Source organism: Lissotriton helveticus, chromosome 8, assembly GCF_964261635.1.
Source record: "Lissotriton helveticus chromosome 8, aLisHel1.1, whole genome shotgun sequence".
Lineage (NCBI taxonomy): Eukaryota > Metazoa > Chordata > Amphibia > Caudata > Salamandridae > Lissotriton > Lissotriton helveticus.
In genome coordinates, this window is record NC_136069.1 from 1419508806 (window position 1) to 1419533580 (window position 24775).

Consider the following 24775-nt stretch of genomic DNA (forward strand, 5'->3'; position numbering starts at 1 on the left):
ACCATTTAAAAAAAAGAGCCCTTTCGTAACCACCTTTTTGCCAAATTTAGTGTAATTCCGTTCAGCAGTTCGGCACCAAAGTTATTGGGAATAGAATGTTGGGATTTTCCTATGGTAACTAGGTCCTAACTATAACTATAACTATATATATAACTACCTACTGGCAAATATAGTTAGGACCTAGTTTCCATAGAAAATCCGCAACATTCTATTGGGAATAACTTCGGCGCCGGTTGATGAATCTTTGTGAATTTCTCAAAAAAAGATGGCCCGCTCCGCTCTGCTCCTTCCCTGAAAGTTTTGGGGAGATTCGAGAAAAAAGGGGGGTCCCAAAACGTGTTTTCCCCATGTTATTTTCCATAGGACGATTAGACACGGCTACAGCCCGAACGGCTGAACGGAATTACAAGAAATTCGGCAAAATGGTGAAGTCTGATTCGCAGATCACCCTTTTGTTTAAATGGTGTAAATCCCTCCAGCAGTTGTTGAGAAAATCGAACCGTTCGTGCACCGTACGAGTATGGTACGCATACCCTGCAATTAAAAAAAAAAAAAAAAAAAACTTTTTGGGGGCCTTGGGGGTCCTTGTGGGACCCCCCTGAGCAGGCCTAGGGGGTCAGGGTGCTTCTACCCTGCCCCTTTTTGAGTACTACATGTTTGTTTTTCTGCTTTCTTGTGCCTCAGTCTACCGAGGCACAAGATAGCTGCCAACAATTTCTGTTTTGGAGTGTTGACAGACAGTGGCAGCCAATCAGCACAAGCTGCATGCTCATTGGCTTTCAACACTTCAAACCAGGAAGTGTTGGCAGCCATCTTGTGCTCGGTAGACCGAGGCAAAAGAAATCAGAAAAACAAACATGTAGAACACAAAAAGGGGGCAGGGAAGAAACCCGGTCTGGTTTTTTTTCAAATTACCCCCCGGGGGGACCAATCGCGGTGGCAAAGTGATAAAGAAGTGTGGGGGGCCCCCATCCCCCCATACTGCCCCGGGGACCACCATCCCCCGGGGCAAAGCAACGCAGCACCCTGGCACATACTGGAGGCTCCTGGTTGGCTAGTTGACCCCCAGTATGCAAGGGTTATTAGTTCCCCCTCTGCAAACGCGCCAGGGGGCTGCGTTGCAGAAAGGTGTAAAAAGGGGCATAGCCTCATTACACCTCTCTGCAATGCAGCCCCCTGGCGCATACTGGAGGTTCCAGGTGGGCTAGTTGGCCCCCAGGGACCCCCAGTATGCAAGGGGAATTAGTTCCCCCTCTGCAAACGCGCCCTGGGGCTGCGTTGCAGACAGGTGTAAAAAAGGGTGTGGCCTCATTACACCTCTTTGCAATGCAGCCCCCTGGTGAATACTAGAGGTTCCAGGTGGGCTAGTTGGCCCCCAGGGACCCTAGTATGCAAGGGGAATTAGTTCCCCCTCTGCAAACACGCCCGGGGGCTGCGCTGCAGAGAGGTGTAAAAAAGGGTGTGGCCTCATTACACCTCTCTGCAATGCAGCCCCCTGGGGAATACTGGAGGTTACTGGTGGGCTAGTTGGCCCCCAGTATGCAAGGGGAATTAGTTCCCCCTCTGCAAACGCGTCAGGGAGCTGCATTGCAGAGATGTATAAAAACATTTTTTTTCAATTTATATTAAAAATATGTAATGTAATTTAAAAAATAAAATATCTAAAAATAGATAATTTAAAATAATGTAGTAAATCCGTATAAAAAATATAACAATTAATACATTTAAAGATTATCATTTACAAAACCATTGAAATTCACCAAAAAAAACATAGGTTTCAGCCACTTTATAGTTAGGAACTACCATTTAAAAAACCTTTGAAATTCCCCCGTTATAGTTAGTTGTACTCACTATAACTCGCGCACCCGCAATCCACTGCTTATGATGTCACATATTACATCATTCATGACATGGTCAGTGACATCACTGATGACATCACTGATGACATCTCAAATGACATCACTGATGACATCACTTATGACATCATCCTTGTGAAAGAGTGGCAGACCTCCTCTCAGCGTAATATAACCCTTGATACACACATTCAAAAATAGAAACTAAAATTTTACAAAAATGGAGATACCAATTCCAGTTAGAACAACCTATTCAGTAATTCCAAAATCTACATACACATCCATTCATTCACTAACAGTTCTATATGGGCACTCATACATATACTCACTCATCATATGTACTCATACACCTATACATCTTATTACACACGGACACTCATGAGTTACTCACACACAAACTCAGAAGAATCCTGTGGCTGCTGTTTTGGCATTTTGATATGAAAAAAGCTGGAACAAAGCAGAGATCCTTCTCTCAGGAAACCAAAAGAGATAGCGAGGGAAGTGGGTGGGGTGTTTCAAGATTCTGGAAAAGAAACTACAATAAACCAATCAAAAGTGTTGTTTTCATGTCACATGACTTTACGTGCACGCAACTTGTGCGCACGCATGCGTGCACTTTGCTCGACCGTCGCATATAAATGACGCTTTACCCGATTTTCGTAAGGCAGGGAAGAGACTCCCAGACCCCCTAGGCCTTCTCATGGGGTCCCTGAAGGACCCCGAAGGGCAAAAAACCCCATTTCTTTTTTAAATCGTGAGGTGCGCGCACGTTGCTCGCACCCTCGAGGCAGAACTGAGTCAAAAACAATAGTGGAGAACGTGAAAAGGGGGCAGGGTAGAGACTCCCTGACCCCTAGGCCTTCTCAGGGGGTCTCTGAAGGACCACGAAGGGCAAAAAAAGCATTAAAAAAATATATATATCACGAGGTGCGCGCACGTTGTAAAAATAAATTAATTGACAAATTTGACTGTTTATATTTTGATTGAAGATGTAGACTATACTGTTTAAGTTTATCCAAATCATAAAAACTAGCTGTGCCGTTGCATGTTACAGGATACAGTCAATGTATTACAATATACAAAGGCAATTTGTTGGAAAATAAATATATAAAAAATATAAAAATTGATACACAAATTAGCTTTTTAAAAACCTTGGAAATTCACTGAAAAAAACATAGATTTCACACAGGTTATAGTTACGAATTAGCATTGAAAAAACCTTAGCAATTCACAGAAAAACCATAGGTTTCCCACACATCATTATTAGGAATTAGCATTTAAAAAACCTTGCAAATTCACTGAAAAAAACATAGGTTTCAGGCCTAATATAGTTAGGAATTAGCATTTAAAAAACCTTTGAAATTCACTGAAAAAATCATAGGTTTCAGGCCTGATATAGTTAGGAATTAGCATTTAAAAAACCTTAGAAATTCACTGAAAAAACTGTAGATTTTAGGGGTGTTATAGTTAGCTGGACATTTCACTCATACAAAACCATTGAAATTCCTCCGATATAGTTAGTTGTACTAACTATATCTCGCGCGCGCACAATCCACTGCTGATGATGTCACATATTACATCATTCATGACATGGTCAGTGACATCACTGATGACATCTCAAATGACATCACTGATGACATCATCCATGTGATGATACACCTCATCATACACTAGTATAACCTTTCGTCAGTCACTGTAAAATACAGAGTACCATATTTAAATCCATTGACACACCGATACAAGTTTCTAAAAAACCACTCAGTGATTCCTAGATCTATACACATATCTAATCAGGTTCATACGTCTTTATTTCAAAGTATTTCATTTTAAAAGACAGACAAAAAAAATCTGTTCTCAACTTAACACAGTGATGCGATAAATACCATTGTTAATACAGTCCATCATAACATTAAGAATTTAAAAATGAGAATTAAATCCCTAGCACAATGCACCTCAAGGTAGGTCTAATACAAATGACATACAAAGATGCTTATGTACAATAGATGAAACATAATTAAAATTAAAGACGTCAGAAAATACATAACAACAATATTAAAACAAGTGATCGACTATCTAACTGTTGGGTGCTTAGCTCTGAGACCACCCCAGAAATTTTGCCACAGCAATAGGCACTGGATCTGTTGTATTGGTCTGTAATAGCCATAGAGCCTCCAACCCCACCCGTGTTCTCATGTTTATACAAATCGGTTTTAACCATTTTCTCCGAGGTGCTGAATATTCGGGGCAAACAAAGAGAACATGGCCTATTGACTCTTTGATCCCTGCACCATGGGCAAAGCTCATTTGATTGCCCACGCCATTTACTAGTAAAGGATCTCAAGGGGAGCGACACGACCCTAAACTGATGGTATAGATTCCTATCCACACTCTTTGTGATGATATCCCAGTAGGACTCTAAAGAAGGATCGAGTTTGTGTACCAGGAATCTACCCGTCAGAGAGGTAGGATCTGTCTGGGTGATGAGTTGCTGTCTTACAGTAGCCCAATATAATGCTTTAAATGCCTTCTTTGTGGGAAAAACATTATTGGATAGAGCCGACCACAGCTGGCCAAGACCCATATTTTCCAAGAGTGTTCTTACTTGTTTAAACCAAGTAAGGCTACCTGACCCCACTATGGATCTAAGGTCCGAAATTTCATTTGCAAAGAGTGCCAGTTCTGGAGTCGTCCAAATTCTCCTCCACAGTGCTACTGTTCTAAAACGGGCAGCATCGTCAATAGAGTGACAACCCAAATCGAGTAGCAGGGGCTTTAAGGGACAGGAATGGTGGAAGGCCAACCCGATTACGTAGAAATTTATTTTGGACTCTGACTAACGAAGAAAGATCCCAGAAAGCCCATAAGTCCGCACCGTACAAGATTGCTGAACTTATTTTGGCAATGTATATTTTCAACGCCGGACCTATCCTTTTAGTCAGGAATGTTCTCTGCTCCTTAAGTAGGCACCCTGTCAGCTGGGCAAACTTCAATGAAAGTACATCAAGCTGGGGTTTCCATCTAAGCCTGTTTTCCAAAACAACCCCTAGGTATGTCATGACACTCACCTGCTCTAGCTCATGACCATTCATGCTAACATGGCCCTTAACTGGCCTATTTTTGGTCAATACCATGAATTTTGTTTTGGTGACATTGACCTGCAGGTCATTCTGTTGGCAAAATTCCTCAAACTTATTTAATGCGGTCTGGAGACCCTTCTGGGTTTTTGATAAAATGAGGGTGTCATCCGCAAAAATAAGAAGCGGGAACTTTGTACCCCCTAAAGAAGGGGCATCTGTTGGGGTTTCTGCAAAATACTGCACGACCCTGTTAATGAATAACAAAAACAGTGTCGGTGCAAGGACACACCCCTGTCGTACACCACGGGTGACGGGGAATCTCTCAGTCACCTGCCCCTGGTTACCCCATCTAACTTGTGCAAAGTTTGCCTCGTGTAATCTAATCACTATTTCCAAAAGTTCACGAGGCATTCCCATGGTTCCTAATGCATCCCATAGCTTTAATCTTAGAACTAGATCGAAAGCAGACTTTATGTCCACAAATGCTGCATAAATAGTTCCACCACCCAAAGAAACCACCTTCCAATAGATTAGAAGGAATCTGAACACCTGGTCGATCGTACTGACACAGGATCTAAAGCCTGCCTCTAGTGGGGACAGAATGTTCTCTTGATCCATCCAAACCTGAATTCTGGCTAACACCATCCTTGCTATAATTTTCTAAATGGCGTCTATTAAACTAATGGGACTATAGTTCCCCGGGCCCGAACGATCCCCCTTTTTAAATATTGGTAATATCTCGGCCCCCCGCCAAGATTCCGGGATTGGAGCCCTCATTACAATGGCATTAGCTAGAAGGGTGATATAAGGCACCCAGCTTGGGGAATAATATTTAAATAAATCGGCCGGAATACAGTCCATGCCTGGAGCTTTACCAGCTTGTACCAATCTGAGTGCATTCTCTACATCCTTACACACAAACAAACACTAAAGGGGAGCACATGGTCGGACCCTTTAAGAATTAGTCAAGAGAGGTATAGGGTGTTTCTGGATCAGGACCCCTAAAGTGGGACTCAAAGTGTTTGACCCAATCTGCTGCAGACACATGGTTCACTGGAACCTGCATTTCGTCAGTACTACCCCATTTGACGATCTGCCAAAACTTTGTCTTGTTATTCGAACTACTTGCTTCAAATAAATCCTGCCAATGTTGGTCATCCCAGTCCTTCTTGGCCTGCCTTTGAACTTTTTTATATTCATACCTTGCTTTCCTGATATTAACAGTAACTCGAGATTTTAAAGCTTTAACCAAGGAACTGTACGCCTCACGGCAAGAATTATTGTACCCTCTCCCCGCCGGATATGCTTCCTTTAGCGTCTCTGCTTGTCGCCCGGGACACAGTAGTACCACCAATAGGATGTGTTAGTCAGTCTACCCCCTCTAAGACTAAAAAAGGCTCAAATCGATTAGAAAGGGGGAGAAAATGCTCCACCCTGTCAGAAGGGCTTACACCACATAGTCTCTTATTACGTATATAATGTGGGGGGAAGGATGGGCCACAATTTGCACCAACATAGAAATAGTTTAAGCCTAAGGTTTGGATGTCTCCCGCTCTCCCAAACCTTGGTTCTCTACGAATAAAATCGACTACCCAAGGGTCTCTAAAGTTCACAATGATGCAGTCACCTTCCAGGTCCTTTACACTGCTACCCACCCAACTCACCTTCCTAACATTTATTATCTCTATATTGGAGAATGGGGGGGAGTGTTCTATTCTTGTCAACCAGAGGATGACTTTATTTTTCAATTCCCTGTTGTTTCAACTTTCTCAGCCCCGATCCCTGGTACTCCCACCAGAATAATTGTATAGGGTACTGACTCGGGGGAAGATTTACACACGGAAGCCGCTGATGAGTTCCCTTGCTACCCACAGAAACAAGCCCACTAGGCTGACTTTCTACTGTTTGAACACACAGTGCGAGTTGCTTACTAGCCACCACACCTTTCCCCACACCCTTGTTCCCGGTGGATCCAGATGTAATGCTCACTACAGGGCACTTCTCCACACGGACACGGGGTTGGACAGACTGAGTAACAGAGTTTTAAATTGTAATTAGTTGGGCAGCCCTACTGCAACTACTAGATTCTGTGGCTTGGGGGGCATAAACTGATGCCATAGGACTCTCAATAACTTTGCCTAGACTATCCAGCGTGCTGGTGTTCGCTGTAACTAGTTTTTCTAATTGCTCCAGTTTGGAATTAATCATTCTCGTTCTCTCAAGTAACGGTAGCATCAAGGATTTGACTAACTTTTCCATTTTCTCTAGAAACCCCTCATTAATATTACATTGGGCCGCTGATTTTGAGATGTCTGAGGAGGTCATTGGCTGGCAGGGGGGCTGCACAAACTGATGGGGGGCCTGGTTTAAATTGGATTTTTTCAGGATTTTGGCTGAGGCACCCTTCTGGGGACCATCCCCTCTTTTTCTTTTACTGGCTGTAGAAGTAACTTTCGATACTTGCAGATAACACCGGGGATATAGCTTTAGATGGAGGTCTAGGTGGCGAGAGAGCTGTAGAGACACTAAGTCGCGAGTTACTAGAAACCATACTAATTGGTGTTGAACTTAGAATAGAGCAAGCCGCAGTATTGTCTGTCCCTCCCTGCATAAAACTAGATCTTGGCCTCAGAATAACTAAAGGATCTTTTGGTATGGTATGTTCGGGGGTAACAGCTGACCCAATTTTACCCAGTGAGGAGCGCTTTCCTGTTAAAAGATCTAAAGACAGGCGCTTCTCAGTAAGGGCTATTTCTTTTTCTATCACCACTACAGCTTGTTTAATAAATTGGTCAATAGTACCTGTAGCCACCCCACCCGTGGTAGAGAGGGTAACATTACGACCCTTCCTAGAACGTTGAGCCATTTTAGCTAGGTACCAACAACTATAAACAAGATGAAAAATACAAGATAATTAGAGCAATAAAAACATTACCATAAACCCAGATATAAGGGGGAGGCCCGGCCTGGCCTAGATCGACCTCGGATGGCCTCAGACGGTCCCGCCCTTGTCCCGGGCTTCGCCCGGTGCTCGCCAACATGCGTCCCGCGTTGCGAGAGAGGGGCGTAAGTATATACAGCGACTAGGCGGGCAGATTGCAGGAAGAGGCACCAGGTGTGTCAGCGCTATGAATCCTGGTCCTTGCAGTCCCGCAATCGTCGTGCTGGTCAGAGCCCCGTTATGTTAGGCAACACACCTCCGGTCAAAAACAGGTCCAGGAAGTTCCTTCCTCCACGAACACCAATGTCTAAATGCTGCGAGCGGCTCCCGCGAAGCGTGGGCCGCGAGCAGTTTTAAAGGATGCAGGCGGGTGGGAAGATTGCGGGAAGAGGCACCAGGTGTGTCAGCGCTATGAATCCTGGTCCTCGCAGTCCCGCAATCGTCGTGCTGGTCAGAGCCCCGGTATGTTAGGCAACACACTTCCGGTCAAAAACAGGTCCAGGAAGTCCCTTCCTCCACGAACACCAATGTCCAACTGCTGCGAGCGGCACCCATCTAATCACTTACCTACAGATTCACTCATACATGCAGTCAATGATCAATAGAACACTATCAAATATACTTATACACCTATATCGACATTACACACCAGCACACATCCTATTTACTTATAAAGTCATCCTATTCACTTATGCAAACAATGGATCATACTTACATTTACTTAGCTATACACTTATACAAACACCACTTTATCTATTCATATAGATAGTAAATTATACTTAGTGTGTTATAAAATCACTCTTACAAGTATACAGTTATCTATACAGACACACATACAATCAGTGAGTCTTACGTATACTTATTTATAAACAACAACTGACACATACATTGCCTTTTATTTTTCTACTTTGTTGGACATGTACCATTAAGAGAGATATTTGCTCATCACCACACCCATAAAGATATTCACTCACCCAAACAACTGTTATAACATGTAGTCTTAACGTCATATACCTACTAAAACAACAATTCACACATCTTTGGGCAGTCACACACCTCCCACCGAACCACACACACATTCACTCTCCCATACAAACACTTAGTTAACTAATCAATAACTAATATAGACTTTCAAATAGCTAGTAACCAACTGGAGAAGTAGTTTTTACAACAACTGACAAAGTGATACAGATGTTCACACAGTTTAGTCACTATCTAATATATTTAGAGAGACACTTTAAATTAGTCAAGTAAACAGTCAATCACACTGCTACTAAATCCTCCATCCAGATATTTATATTTATATATCCCCTCATTCTTCAATGCAAATTGCTATATATATAATACATATTTAAATAACAAAGCAAACCACATTCACTGGATGATGTCATCAGTGATGTCATTTGAGATGTCATCAGTGATGGCACTGACCAAGTCATGAATGATGTAATATGTGACATCATCAACAGTGGATTGCGGGTGTGCGAGATATAGTTGTACAACTAACTATATCGGAGGAATTTCAATGGTTTTGTATGAGTGAAATGTCCAGCTAACTATAACACCCCTACAGTTTTTTCAGTGAATTTTTAAGGTTTTTTAAATGCTAATTCCTAACTATATCAGGGCTGAAACCTATGTTTTTTACAGTGAATATATATATATATATATATATATATATATATTCACTGAAAAAACCATAGGTTATAGACCATATATAGTTAGGAATTAGCATTTACAAAACCTTGAAAATTCACTGAAAAAAATATAGGTTATAGACCATATATCGTTAGGAATTAGCATTTAAAAAACCTTATTTTACTCACACAAAACCATTGAAATTCCATATATAGTTAGTTGCACTAACTATATATCGCGCACCCGCAATCCACTGCTGATGATGTCACATATTACATCATTCATGACATGGTCAGTGACATCACTGATGACATCACTGATGACATCTCAAATGACATCACTGATGACATCACTGATGACATCATCCATTGACTGTGTGTTTCTGTAAAGTTTAAATATGTTTTACATATTGAAGAATGAGTAGATGTATAAGTGTCTGGATGAAGGATTTAGGTGCGTGACTGACTGTATGAGTGAGTGATTAAATGTGTCTCACTGAGTGCATGGGTTAGTGACTAAACTGTCTTAATTTGTGCATCATTATGTCTGTTGTTCTGTAAACTGCTGCATGTGTTGATCAGTAGCTATATGAGTAACTATATGGGTTATTGATTGATTGTCCAAGTATTTGTATGGGAGACTGAGTGTGTGTGTGGCTGGCTGGGAGATGTGTGACTCTGTGCAGATCAATGTGTACTTGTATCAATGATTGTATAAGAGAGTAAGTATGTGTTAGTATATGTTTGAAAATGTAAGGTACTCTATGTTTAAATGGAAAATGGAAAAAATAGAAAATGGAAGTGTGATTGATTCTTTACAGGACTGACTAGGTGTGTGAGTAACTCCATGGATGAGTGGCAGAGTGTGAGTGTCTGTATAGGTGTATGAGTGCATATGATAGTGTTGTAAAGATGAGTGATTGTATGTATGAATGATTATATGGGTGAATGAGTGAATGTGTGTATAGACGTAGGAATCAGTGAGTGCGTATGTAGTAACTAGTATTGGTGTGTCAATGGTTTAAAAAAATTATACTCTGTATTTAACACTGGGTGTAACAGAGGTTATATTAAAGTGTGAGGAGATGCATTGTATTGTCACATGAATGATATCATCAGTGATGTGGTCATTGATGTCAAATGAGATGTCATCAGTGATGTCATCAGTGATGTCATTTGAGATGTCATCAGTGATGTCATCAGTGATGTCACTGACCATGTCATGAATGATGTAATATGTGACATCATCAGCAGTGGATTGCGGGTGCGCGATATATAGTTAGTGCAACTAACTATATATGGCATTTCAATGGTTTTGTGTGAGTAAAATAAGGTTTTTTAAATGCTAATTCCTAACGATATATGATCTATAACCTATGGTTTTTTCAGTGAATTTTCAAGGTTTTGTAAATGCTAATTCCTAACTATATATGGTCTATAACCTATGGTTTTTTCAGTGAATTTCAATGGTTTTTTAATAGCAAATATCATAAGCTGTCGAATGTCAAGTATGTGGTAAGTAAAAACATTTTCGTGTTTATGCACACTGATCTGCTTTGAATGCTGCCCCCCCCCTCATTTCTATTAGGAGTACTCTCTCTTTGCAGATAGTGAAGGGTAGTTAACGCAGGCCTTTGCCCCCGTTGTAATCCGTCGTGCCTGCTTCTCTCTCCATTTGATTGATTGTTCTCTTTGGTTCATTCTCTATTTACAAACAAGCACAGAGTCGCAATACTCTGTTTAGTCTTTGCAGATAGCGAAAAATCGTGTAAAAAAACTAAAGGAATCGAGCAAAATCAGCAGGCCACTAATGGGATCTCTTTTTGACCTCGTTAAAATAGAAACATTAAGAACAACCCCTCATGACAAATACGAAACTAGTGAGATGAACTGAACTCCACACCATGATGGCTGCAATACAGCTCGGCTCCGCCACCCACCCCGCCCAAAATAACGATAAAGAGCGGCTGCCATGATTGCTCGCGGAATGGCCACGACGGAGCTACGAAATGGTGGTGCTCTCATGCTAACGCCAGCTTCAGTCTGAAACCTCCAGAAACACTGTAGACTACCAATTCGATCAGTTCCGGTCGCGCCCCAATGTAACCCGGTAGAGAAGAACTAGCCCTCCCCTCTTTGACTGATGGTTCTTGTTGCCTGTCCCTTCTGTTGTCATTTAACAGAACTATTTAGCCTGCTGAAAGGGGTTGTGTTCCGACCGCTGGTTGGTGGAGACATGTTGACTATATTCTGGACCTGCGTTGTCGCGTAATGCGTCATATGACGCGCCGCGTTAGCGCATCCGGAAGTCATCCGGGGCGCGACGCGCAGCGCGTAACGTAAGCATAACAGGTCATGTGACTTGTTAATAAAACTTTTCATTGGTTCATTTTACTTTTCTTATTTTAATGATGAAAGGCTTGGTCATATGACCTAAAAATTCCGCTTTTTATTACTTCCGAACATTATTTTTTCTTAAATATATGTTATAATGTTCCAGGCTAATGTACTTTCCCGGAAAATTTACAACTGTCCTGCAAGTAAAATATATTCTTTTTTCGAGAAAAAGGGCGTTTCTTCGTCCCATGACGGAGCCGTTGAGCAAAAGAGGGTCGACCTGCTGTCTTAGTCGCCGATACGCCTGAATATGAGATTCTTATCGATCACTTTATGTTGCAGGAGTAGAAAACACAACAGCCCTTGACCATTTATCTTTACTGCGTTCCTGCGTAATATACCTTTTACCCTTCATGTAATTGGTCTGCTTTATTTCACTTGCCTTTTAATGATTCTAAAACAGTGACTATTATTAAAAACTTTACCAATGTATATACTACTACCATGTTTTCTTTTAAAAACCTTTATTGTTAAAATTTCATTATACAAATACGAGCCTATAACCACGTGGGCCGGCCACGGAGCAAACTGTAATCGTATATGATGAGTAGACATTTACACTGTAGAGGAACGTAACGGGCGGGCCATTAGGTTGCAAGAACTAAGGTGTCTAACAGTTGCGGAATCGGTGGACGTACATTTTATAATTAAAATACGACAGGGCCAGTTACAATAAAATTATCTAGATATACATTTGCGGGCAAGTACCATGCGCGACGTTAATTCGAACTTTCAATAGTACAGTAATCAATAACACATCAGAACTTAATATCAACAGGGATGTCGAAATACTCAATCAATTCTCGTCCCCGCCCGCCATGTGCTTCAAAACTGCATACGTATCTCGTGATTTCAAGGTTCTGCAACCAGTACACAACAAGGAGTTACGAGTCCCATTTATGCTGTATTTATAGAGTAACACTCATCTGTACACATGAAATTAATTTGCCACAATCTAAACATGTCATTTTAATCTTTCCAAAGTTCTTCTAAATATTTGGGACCGTTTCCCTTGCCTCTGATGCTGTCAGTGCCACTTCTTTGATGAATGTACTGGCAGGTCGGGGGTTCTCCTCCAAATCTCTCTTTTATACAGCACTATAATTAATTGGTGCCACCTCTCCATATGACGATGCATGGTATAGTTACCATAACTATATATTTTTTCGGTTCCTCTGGAGAGTACATCGTGGCAGATGAAGCGTATACCGTACCGGGCATTTACCTTTTTTTGCATGTAGAGGAAAGGAAAAAAAAATTGAGCGTCCGAGTTCTAAGGTGTCCCAGGGCCATTTTAGTGGACCAGGCCCAAATCCAAAGAACAGGCCGCCATTTTGAGGGTCCTGTTGCAGCCGCCTGTCGCTGTAGCATCAAGAGCGGCCAAAACTCAGCTGAATGGCAACTGAAACGGTAAAGGGGCGCCCCACTACAGCAGACGAGCCTCCACCTAGGAAGGCCCATTCACGCCGCCTCCCCCCCCCCTTCGGGCACCCCACGCCGTTATTCGGAGCAGTATTGTAGGATGGCCACACCAGTGCAGCAACTTGCTAGACACCACCTCGGTGGTAACCGAATCTCAGCGCCTTGTGGTGTCTTCTATTCAGAAAACATTGTTGTGCTGCCTTCGACCTATTCGCCGCAAGTGCGCACGCAACTCAGCTGCATAGCTTGCTAGACACCACCTCGGTGCTAACCGAATCTCAGCGCCTTGTGGTGTCTTCTATTCCAAAAATATTGTTGCGCTGCCTTTGGCCCCATTCGCACATCGGTCCGCTACTGCCGCCATCTCACAGGCCAACGGGGCGCCCCACGCCGACTTTCAGCATTGTAGGATAGCCACACCAGTGCACCTTACTAGACACCACCTCGGTGCCATCCGGATCTTGGAATCTCAGCGCCTTGTGGTGTCTTCTATTCAGAAAATATTGTTGCGCTGCCTTTGACCCCATTCGCACATCGGTCCGCTACTGACGCCATCTCACAGGCTAATGGGGCGCCCCACGCCGAGTTTCAGCATTGTAGGATGGCCACACCAGTACAGCAACTTGCTAGACATCACCTCGGTGCCATCCGGATCTTGGCATCTCAGCGTCTTGTGGTGTCTTCTAGTCAGAAAATATTGTTACGCTGCCTTTGGCCCCATTCGCACATCGGTCCGCTACTGACACCATCTCACAGGCCAACAGGGCGCCCCACGCCGACTTTCAGCATTGTAGGATAGCCACACCAGTGCACCTTACTAGACACCACCTCGGTGCCATCCGGATCTTGGAATCTCAGTGCCTTGTGGTGTCTTCTATTCAGAAAATATTGTTGCGCTGCCTCTGGCCCCATTCGCACATCGGTCCGCTACTGACGCCATCTCACAGGCTAATGGGGCGCCCCACGCCGAGTTTCAGCATTGTAGGATGGCCACACCAGTACAGCAACTTGCTAGACATCACCTCGGTGCCATCCGGATCTTCGCATCTCAGCGCCTTGTGGTGTCTTCTAGTCAGAAAATATTGTTGCGCTGCCTTTGGCCCCATTCGCACATCGGTCCGCTACTGACACCATCTCACAGGCCAACAGGGCGCCCCACGCCGACTTTTACCATTGTAGGATGGCCACACCAGTGCCACAACTTGCTAGACACCACCTCGGTGCCATCCGGATCTTGGCATCTCAGCGCCTTGTGGTGTCTTCTATTCCGAAAATATTGTTGCGCTGCCTTTGGCCCCATTCGCACATCGGTCCGCTACTGACGCCATCTCACAGGCCAACGGGGCGCCCCACGCCAACTTTCAACATTGTAGGATGGCCACACCAGTGCGGCAACTTACTAGACACCACCTCGGTGCCATCCGGATCTTGGCGCGTTGTGCTGCCTTCGGCCTATTCGCACATCGGTCCGCTACTGACGCGAACTCACAGGCCAACGGGGCGCCCCACGCCGACTTTCAGCATTGTAGGATGGCCACACCAGTGCTGCAACTTGCTGGACACCACCTCGGTGCCATCCGGATCTTGGCGCGTTGTGTTGCCTTCGGCCTATTCGCACATCGGTCCGCTACTGACGCCGCCTCACGTGCCAACGGATTTTCTACGCTTTTTATACCCTATGCCGCATAACAGGTCATGTGACTTGTTTATAAAACTTTTCATTGGTTCATTTTACTTTTGGTTTCCTAATGATGGAAGGCTTGATCATATGACCTAAAAATAACACTTTTCATTGGATGAAAACTTTTTTTTTTCCCAAACGATGAAAGCCCCACCTTGTTTCTGGATGTTTCACACTGAAGCTGGCGTCACCATGAAAGCACCACCATCTCGTGGCTCCGTCGTGGTCATTCCGCGAGCAATCATGGCAGCCGCTCCCCACCAGAAGCCTGCAGGAGTCGGGGGCCCCCAAAACTTTTGTTGAATCCTCAAGGCGGAGGGGACGCTTTCGAGAATGGGGTCCAAGACCTAGCAGACAAGCGTCCGATTTGCAAGGTGTCCCAGGGCCATTTCAGTGGACCAGGCCCAAAAAGAAAAGAGCCTGCCGCCATTGTGAGAGTCCTGTGGCAGCCGCCTATCGCTGCACCGCAAGAGTGGGCGCAACTCAGCTGAATTGCGGCTTTTGACACAGTGGACCAAAAGCGGACGGAATGGCAACTGAAACGGTAAAGGGGCGCCCCACTACAACAGACGAGACTCCACCTGGAGAGGCCCGTTCACGCCGCCTCCCCCCCCCCCCGGGGCGCCCCACGTCGTTCTTCGGAGCAGCATTGTAGGATACCAAAACCAGTGCGGCAACTTACTGGACATCACCTTGGTGCCATCGTTCTGCTGCCTTGGAACTATTCGCACAACAGTTTGCTACTGATGACCCACCCCCCGCGACGCCCCACGCCGGATGCCGAAATCAGTGCGGCACCCAGGCAACATCACCTGGGTGCCGTCCAGAAATCTGGACGTTGTGCTGCGTTGGGACTATTCGCACAGCCGACCGCTACTTCGTTGTTTTTCCCTAAAAATGTTTATATGTTTTTACTGTTTTTGTTTTGTTGTATATATTTATAAGTTATTAAAGTTTAATAATCTTACTACTGTGTTGGAGTGCTATATATTTTTAATGTGACACATAATTGTAAAAACTTTGATGTACAAAGAGTCATCCCTGGAATCTTCCGCTTCAGGCTCGGTCCCCTCCCCAATCACAATACAGGATGGTTTTCAGATAGTAGGAACGCGAGTGCTGTGATGGATCTCATCGAGTGTGGGCCTTGATCTACTATAACTCCTTTGAAGAGGGGTGATTCTTTACAGCTGGGGCCATAAACTACATCTGCAGGGCTAGCTGACAGCCTAGGACCGGCCTGGACAATTGGACACAGAGGAAAAGGAGTGTCAGAGGGTGCGGTAGTGAATAGGGCGAAAGGGAGGTGTCGGGCGGGCACAGGGTGTGATTCTCAGGGAAGAGCAGCGCAGATGGGGGGAGGTTTATTACCCATGCATAAGACAGAGAACGAGGGTGACCAGTGCCTGGGGGAGATGCTTGCGAGGGTGGGGAGCCATGCTAAGGATCGACAGCGTGCAGAGAGTGGGTCTGGTCAAGTCATCTAAAATGGCTGCCGTGCACAACAAAAGTGTGGCATTTGAAAAAAGGCAAGATGGCGCAGACAATGTTTTTCAACACTTCCTGATTTCCTTCGAATCGAACGTTAACAGACGTTGGGGCATATTACCAAAGTTAAGCGATATTTATCCCTAACGATGCTTAGCAACGAATTTTTTACCGCTAAGCATCGTCAGAAATTATCGCAGATAAACCTTGCTATTATCAAGGTTTATCGCAAATGCCATAAAAAACGACCGCAATGCATTAATATCGCTGAAAACTCACTGATATTCATGCATTACCGAGCTAATGCTCTTAGCCATGTTATCCACCTCCCATTGGATAACATGGCTAAGAACTGCTCAGGGCAGGTGGTAGCTTTTGGAGATATTCGCGCTTAGCGCGAATATCTCCAAAAGTTAGTAATAGGAGATAGCGATGTTAGCGACTGTTTCCAGTCGCTAACATCTTGGCATGCCCACTTTGCATGTCATTAGTGATAAATATCACTGACATGCAAAGTGGGGCCCAAGATGGTCACTATCTCCTACTAGCGGTCGCTAACTGGTGTTAGCAACAGCTAGGTAATACAGAGATAATTTTATCTCCGCGAAGCGGAGCGCTGTTACAGATATATATCTTTTTTTGAATGTTAATTTCTCCAAATCCACTGAAGCACATATATTGAGACCTAGCAAAGGCACATGGAGCTACCAGTCCCTACAATTTTGCCAAGTTTCGTGCAAATCCATTCAGCCGTTCGATTATTATTATTATTATTTTTTTTTGCCCCGCGGGGCCCTTTTAAAACCTCCACATCAAACCTAGGGGGTCAGGGAGGATCTACTATGCCCCCTTATGGTCATTTGCCCCTTCGCTTTGGCCTCCTCTTGTCTCTCGATCCTACCGAGAGACAAGATGGCGGCCGCTACGGACTGTTTGGAATGTTTACAGACGCCGGAGAACCAATCAGCTTCGCTTCACAAAGCTCCGTAACGCGTAAAGTCCGCGAACCGGAGCGCTGCCTGGTCCGCTGTTACAGATATATATCTTTTTTTGAACGTTAATTTCTCAAAATCCACTGGAGCACATATATTGAGACCTAGCAAAGGCACATCGGGCTACCAGTCCCTACAATTTTGCCAAGTTTCGTGCAAATCCATTGAGCCGTTCGGGCTAAAAGTGAGGCCAACCGCCCTATGGAAAACTCAATGTTAAAAACACGTTTTGGGACCCCCCTTTTTTCTCGGCCCCCCCTTGACGAACCCCCCCCAAATTTTCAGGGGCTGCTCATAAACAGAATGTTCCATTTTCCTGAAAATTTCAGCCAATTCCGTCCACAAACGCCAAAGTTATTTGACATAGAATTTTCAAAAATCCCATAGAGAAAAAATCCTAACTATATATACCTACTGGCGACCGCCAGTAGGTAATATATATATATATATATATATATATATATATATATATATATATATATTTTACCTACTGGCGATAGTCTGTAGGTATATATAGTTAGGATTGTTTTCCATAGGGAAATCGCAACTTTCTATTGGGAATAACTTTAGCGCCGGTTGAGGAATCTTCCTGAATTTTTCCTTAACTTTGCCTCGCTCTCCGGTCCTTCCCTGAAAGTTTGGGGGGGGGGGTTCGTCAAGCGGTGGCCGAGATAAAAGGGGGGTCCCAAAACGTGTTTTCCCCATGTTAATTTCCATAGGGCGGTCGAACTCACTTTTAGTTCGAACAGCTGAATGGATTTTCACCAAACTTGGCAAAATTGTAGGGACTGGTAGCCCGATGTGCCTTTGCTATGTCTCAAGATATGTGCTCCAGAGGATTTTGAGTAATTTGGGTTAAAAAAAATATATATATCTATAGCAGCTTACCCGTGAGCTTACGGTACGCGCACGTACGCGTACGGTACGCGTACCTCTAGTGCTCGAGCTGCATGCTGATTGGCTGCCACTGTCTGTCAACACTCCAAAACAGAAACTGTTGGCAGCCATCTTGTGCTTCGGTAGACTGAGGCACAGGAAAGCAGAAAAACAAATGTGTAGAACTCAAAAAGGGGGCAGGGTAGAAGCACCCTGACCCCCTAGGCCTGCTCAGGGGGTCCCACAAGGACCCCCAAGGCAAAAATATATATAATTTTTTTTAAAAAAGTCGCGGTGTACGCGTACCGTACGCGTACGGTACGCGTACACCGCGACTTTAAAAAAATATATATATATACACACACGCTCCAAAGTTGCCTCAAGCAACGAGAAGCACTCAAGCAGCAGCGGGTCTCAGAAACCTTTATTCGGGTACAAGCAGAAGCCGTCAAGCCGAACCCTTAAGCAGCTTGTCTGTCTGTAATTGCTTGATGCGTTTCAGAGATAAACTCCTTCCTCAGAGGCTGTGACATTCAAGTATGCACGCTGTCGACACCGCCCACTCATTTAAATAGCACCTTGCACGTGTTAATTCAACTGCTCTGGATGAGTCTGTGCATGGAATTCTGGGCCTTGTAGTGTCCACAATTAATTCCCTCGATGGGTGCGCTAATCTTCCTGCCGATAAATGAAGCCTTGTATGAGTGTCAGCTTGCGGGTCCACTCTAAATCCCTTGTTGCTGCTCCACACAAGGGGGTATCTTGGATAGGGGGTGTCTTGGATAGTTGACCCCCACGGTTCCCACATTACCGGGATGGTGCTCCTGCAGGGTCCCGGGGTGCCCACCCCAGGGACACTGCAGTTTGCTAAGGCAGGACAGGAGCCGAACGGTTCCCGCCCTGTCAAGCAAACACTGGTTTGGAGTTTTTATGCGAGTGCAGGTTTCCTGCTCTCGCTTACAAAATCCAAAGCAGATTGCTTTTCCACAAGGGGAGTTGCTTGTCAGCAGCTCCCTGTGTGTAACCATTGGGGTATTGGGGTCCCCCCACGATCTCCAATGGAAAGGACAGGCCCCGGATGATGGGGTCCCCAGGGAAATGACCTGCCTGCCCCCCTCCCTCATTAACAAAAAATAAAAAAAGAGGTACAGCCCCGGGAGATGGGGTCCCTTGGGGCTAATAGAGGCCTCAGGAGGGGGGCCACGCAGCCACCTCCTGAATTTTATATTGTATAAAAAAAGACATTTATGGCCATGCCCCGGGGACCCACTTGGCCTTGGGAGGGGGCCACGTGGCCCCCTTCCCGTTTATTTAAAAAAAAAAATAGGAGTCAGGCCCTGGGGGATGGGGTCCCCATGGCCTCAAAATTGGGAAAAGAAGGGGGGCCACACATCCCCATTCAGAAAAAAACACACACAAAATTGGATCGCCCTGGAGGCCCCACCTCCTCCCTGCATCATTCTGCAAACGTACACCGTGGTGCGTTGTAAGTTGGGAAATTAATTTCCCTTAAATACTAGTGGTCCCTGGGGGCCAACTAGCCCACCAGGTACCTCCAGTATGCGCCACAGAGCTGTGTTTCAGAGAGGTGGTCTGCAACGCAGCTCTGTGGCGCTTACTGGAAGTACCTGGTGGGCAAGTTGGACTCCAGAGACCCTCAGGAATCAAGGAGACTTTATCTCCCAACTTAAAACACACCATGGGGTGCGTTTGCACAGTGGTGACGGCATCGCGAACAAGCAATTCTGTGTGTTCCCAGAGATTTTTTCCGTTTCACAGAGATCTGCGGAACGCGATTACGCAAATTCCGCTCACCCCTAATACCTATGCAGTCCAGTAATCTCCCTGGTACTACCTATGCAGTCCTCCCGTCACCCAGCCTGTCCCATGTCCTTATCCAAACACTGCGCCAAAACCCAAGCACTTATAAATTCACCATGCACTTTCCTCGTGGAACTCTAATCATCCAGTCGCTACCCATGTAGTCATGCATTGATCCAGGCACTAACACATGCACTGCTACAATCCTTGTGTACTACCCATGCAGTCCTCTTACCACCTACACACTTCTCATTCGCTCCTTCAATTCCCCTAGTAGTACCCATGCAGTCAAGAAATCACCCTGTCACTCCCTGTGCAGTCCTCCAGTCACCCAGCCACTACCATGTACTAATCCAAACACTCTGCCAATACCCAAGCACTTATAAATTCCCTCAGGCACTCTCCTTTCAGTATTATAATCTTTCAATCAGTAGCAATGTACTTATGCAATAATCCAGGCACTAACTAATCACTGTTACAATCCCATATGGCCTACCCTATGCAGTCCTGTACCTACTTACACACTTCTCATTTGCTCCTTTAATTCTCCAAATAGTACGCGTGCAATCCCGCAATCACACTGTCCTCCCATGTGCACTCCTCCAGTCACCCAGCCACTACCATGTAATAATCAAAACACTCCTTGAATTCCCAAGCACTTATAAATTCACCACGCACTACTCTAATTATAAACTCAGTACCCATATACTCATGCAATGACCCAATCACTAACAAATGCATTGCTGCAATACCTTGAGGACTACCTATGCAGTCCAGTAATCTTCATGGTACTATCTATGCAGTCCTCCAATCAACCAGCCAAACCTATGTGCTTATCCAATCACTGTACCAAAACCCAAGCACTTCTAAAATCACCATGTACTCTCCTTGTAGCACTCTAATCATCCAGTCACTACTCATGTACTCATGCAATGACACAGGCATTAACTCATGGCAAATACAGAGGAGGTCATGCTAATCACAGGGATACCCCAACACATAGTCCCTAGGGTATGTAGGTGTTTTCACTGTATATTCTAAGAGTCTTTTAGCATAGCACTGGCTCTAGGCCTGGTTAGTCAGAGCCAGTTACCACCAGTACCCATCAGCAAAAATGTGGGGGCACAGGAGGACATTCTGCTCCTCAGTTGGTTATTTCAGCACATCTCTTCTTCTTCCTGCACTTTTCTTCTTCTTACCGGACTTCTGTTGCCCCTTTCTGCATTTGTCTTGCTTCTTTCTTCACTTTTCTTCCCCTTTCTTCACACGTTGTACCTTTGTAGGCATAGTTAGAAATTAGCATTTAAAAAACCTTTGAAATTCGCTGAAAAAAACATAGGTTTCAGGGACGTTATAGTTAGAAATTTTCATTTAAAAAACCTTTGACATTCATTGAAAAATCCATAGGTTTCAGGGACGTTATAGTTGGAAATTAGCATTTAAAAAACCTTGGAAATTCACTGAAAAAACCATAGGTTTCAGGAACATTATAGTTAGTTGGAGATTTCATTTGTACGAAACCATAGAAATTTGGCCTTTATAGTTAGTAGACCTAACTATAACTCACACCCCTGCAATGCACTGCTGACGTCACATATTACATCACTCATGACATGCTCAGTGACATTACTGATGACATCTCATATGACATCACTGATGACATTACTGATAACATCATCCAGTGAATGTATGTTTCTGCTGGTACTTGTGGTGCCTTCAATTTTTACTCCTGTGAGTCACCGTGCCACACTCACTGTTATGTTATGTTATGTTATCCGGATGTATAGAGCGCACAGATGCCCCAGCAAAGGGGCGTCCTGGCGCTAGACAGAACAAAACCGGACAAAAGGTGGAAAACACAACACAGCAGCAGAACTAAGGGCCTAGGGGAAAAAGAAAGGTTTTAACCGCCTTCCTAAACACAAGAAGCTCATCAATGGCACGAATGTGAACCGGCAAGGAATTCCATAACTTGGCGGCGAGGACTCGGAAAGATCGACCACCAGTCCTGGGTCTCTTAAAACGAGGAACTATGGCAAGGTGTAAAGCAGAGGACCTCAGAGGACGAGCTGGAACATAAGGGGAGATAAGTTGCTGCAGAACTGAGGTGAAGAAAATTTAAACATTTTAAAAGTCAATATCAGGGATTTAAACTTTATTCTCTGAGCCACCGGAAGCCAATGGAGATTAAAGATGGTTTGTCTAGCTGAGCAGAATCTGGGTAAGCCGACCAGAGCCCTGGCGGCAGCGTTTTGGACGCGTTGGAGGCGAGAGAGCTCAGCCTGATTGACTCCAAGAAAAAGGGAGCTAGCATAATCCAATTTAGACAGGATCATAGCTTGCACAATCAGGTGTCGAGTGGGAGCGTCAAAATATTTGAAAGTGGACCGAAGCTGACGCAAAATCCCAAAACAGGAAGCAGCAGTCTTGTTAGTGTGAGTGCAAAAGCTCAATTGGGAGTCGAACCAAACCCCAAGGTTTTTCACTTCAGAGACGGGGATAGGGGTAGGACCGAGCTCAGATGGCCACCAGCTATCGCCCCACAAATGAGTATGTTTCCCCACAATGAGCACCTCGGTTTTCTTGGCGTTCAATTGCAGGAAGTTATCATTCATCCAGTGGGCAACAGATAAAAGTCCCTCACGGAACTTAGCTGCCTCGAGATCGGAAGCTCCACTAATCGCAACCGCCAGCTGTGTGTCGTCTGCGTAGGACACGATGGAAAGGTTCCCACGCAAGGCGACAGCAGCTAGCGGCTGATCATAAAGATTAAATAGGGTGGGGCTCAAAGCCAAACCCTGTGGAACTCCCTGGGCACTCGCATGTGGTTTGGATTCAAAGGGGGGAGTGATGACCCTAAAGGAGCGATCAGATAAAAAAGATCTGAACCATTGAAGAGCCAGCTTATCCACCCCAGCCTCAACCAGACGTTGTAATAAAATGTCATGGGAGACAGTGTCGAAAGCGGCACTTAAGTCAAGAAGCACAAGTGCCGCCGTCTGACCTGAATCCATCAGCATGCGAAGATGTTCCGCCATATACAAGAGAGCAGTCTCAGTGCTGTGACCGGGTCTGAAACCGTTCTGCGAAGGATCTAATATTTTCGCAGTATGTAGATGTTTTGCTAGGATGTTATTGACATGAACCTCGGTCAGTTTAGCGGCCCACGGGAGGAGAGAGATGGGGCGGTAGTTTTCCGCTTTTTTGGGGTCTAGAGCAGGTTTTTTCAAGACAGGAATTACCTGCGCCTGTTTCCAGGGACCGGGTACGGAACCCGAGGACAGGGACAAATTAATGAGCTCACAAAGCGGGGGAAGGCAGATAGAAGAAGATTCCCTGAATTGTAATGGCCGCAGAGGATCTTTCGGGGAACCAGATTTCACCCTGATCACAAGTTTGTCAAACTCCTCCGTAGAGAGCTCCGGAAGGTAGGATAACGAGATGGTGGTTTTAGGAGTAGCTGTGTTACCCTGCCGGGAGCCTGTGGGGCTGGAGAAGGCTTGATAAATACCTTCCACCTTATTAATAAAAAAGGCGGCCAAGTCCTCACAGTGGGAGGCAGAGCAAATCTCAGCAGTAGAAGATCTGCAAGCGGAGAGATCCTTCAGTGCTTTAAAAATAAGTTTACTAGGGTTGGTACTAGCACTGAACTCACGAGAGAAGTAAGAAGCCCGGGCCCTGCAGATGGCTCTGTGGTATGACTTGATGGTAGCAAGGTACAAAGCTTTCCTGATCGGGTCATATGACTTGCGCCAAGCTCTTTCAGCTTGTTTGCAAGATCTTTTTAAAAGCCGAAGAGCATCGTCATACCAGGGACTGGAATGGCTGCGCTGTTGTTTAGTCAGAGTGGGAGGAATCAGCTTGTCCAATGCATTAGTGAGCCAGCTGCAGAACAGATTATAACCGGACTCCACATCAGTGAAAGGGGCCAAAGGAAACTTGCCTAAAAGCGAATGAAAATCATTAAGTTTCAGCTTTTTCCACGGGCGCCTAAAAGTGGCAGGAGTAGAGGCGGCAGCAGGGGGGACTTTAAGTAGAAGATGACATTCAATGAGATGGTGGTCAGTCCAGGCCATAGGTCTAGGAGGTAGAACCTTGGCCGAGGTAAGGGAGGTGAAAAATGGGTCAAGGATGTGACCACCAGTATGAGTGCCCAGGTGGACTAATTGAGAGAGTTGGAGAGCCTCCAAATCGGCACAAGTGCTGCTAGCCGCAGAAGGACCAGGAGAATCAAAATGCAAATTCAGATCCCCGATAATATTAAAATTAGCAGTTTTCAGGGCCAAAGAGCTAACTACATCAGGAAGGGCGGCCCTGAAGGCAGCATCAGGGCCAGGGGGTCGATAAATAAGTAAACCGGAAAAGGAAAAGTGCGGATTAACTGAAACCGAAAAATATGCGCTTTCGCACCCCACAATATCCATGGCCTTCCATGTAAAGGGATATGTGGTTTTAACAGCGGCAGCAATACCACCCCCTCTAGAGTCACGGTTAAGAGTATAGATAGTATACTCTGGGGGGAGTGCTAAGTTGATAGCGACCGAAGCGTCGCTATGGAGCCAAGTTTCAGACATAAAAAATATGTCAGGG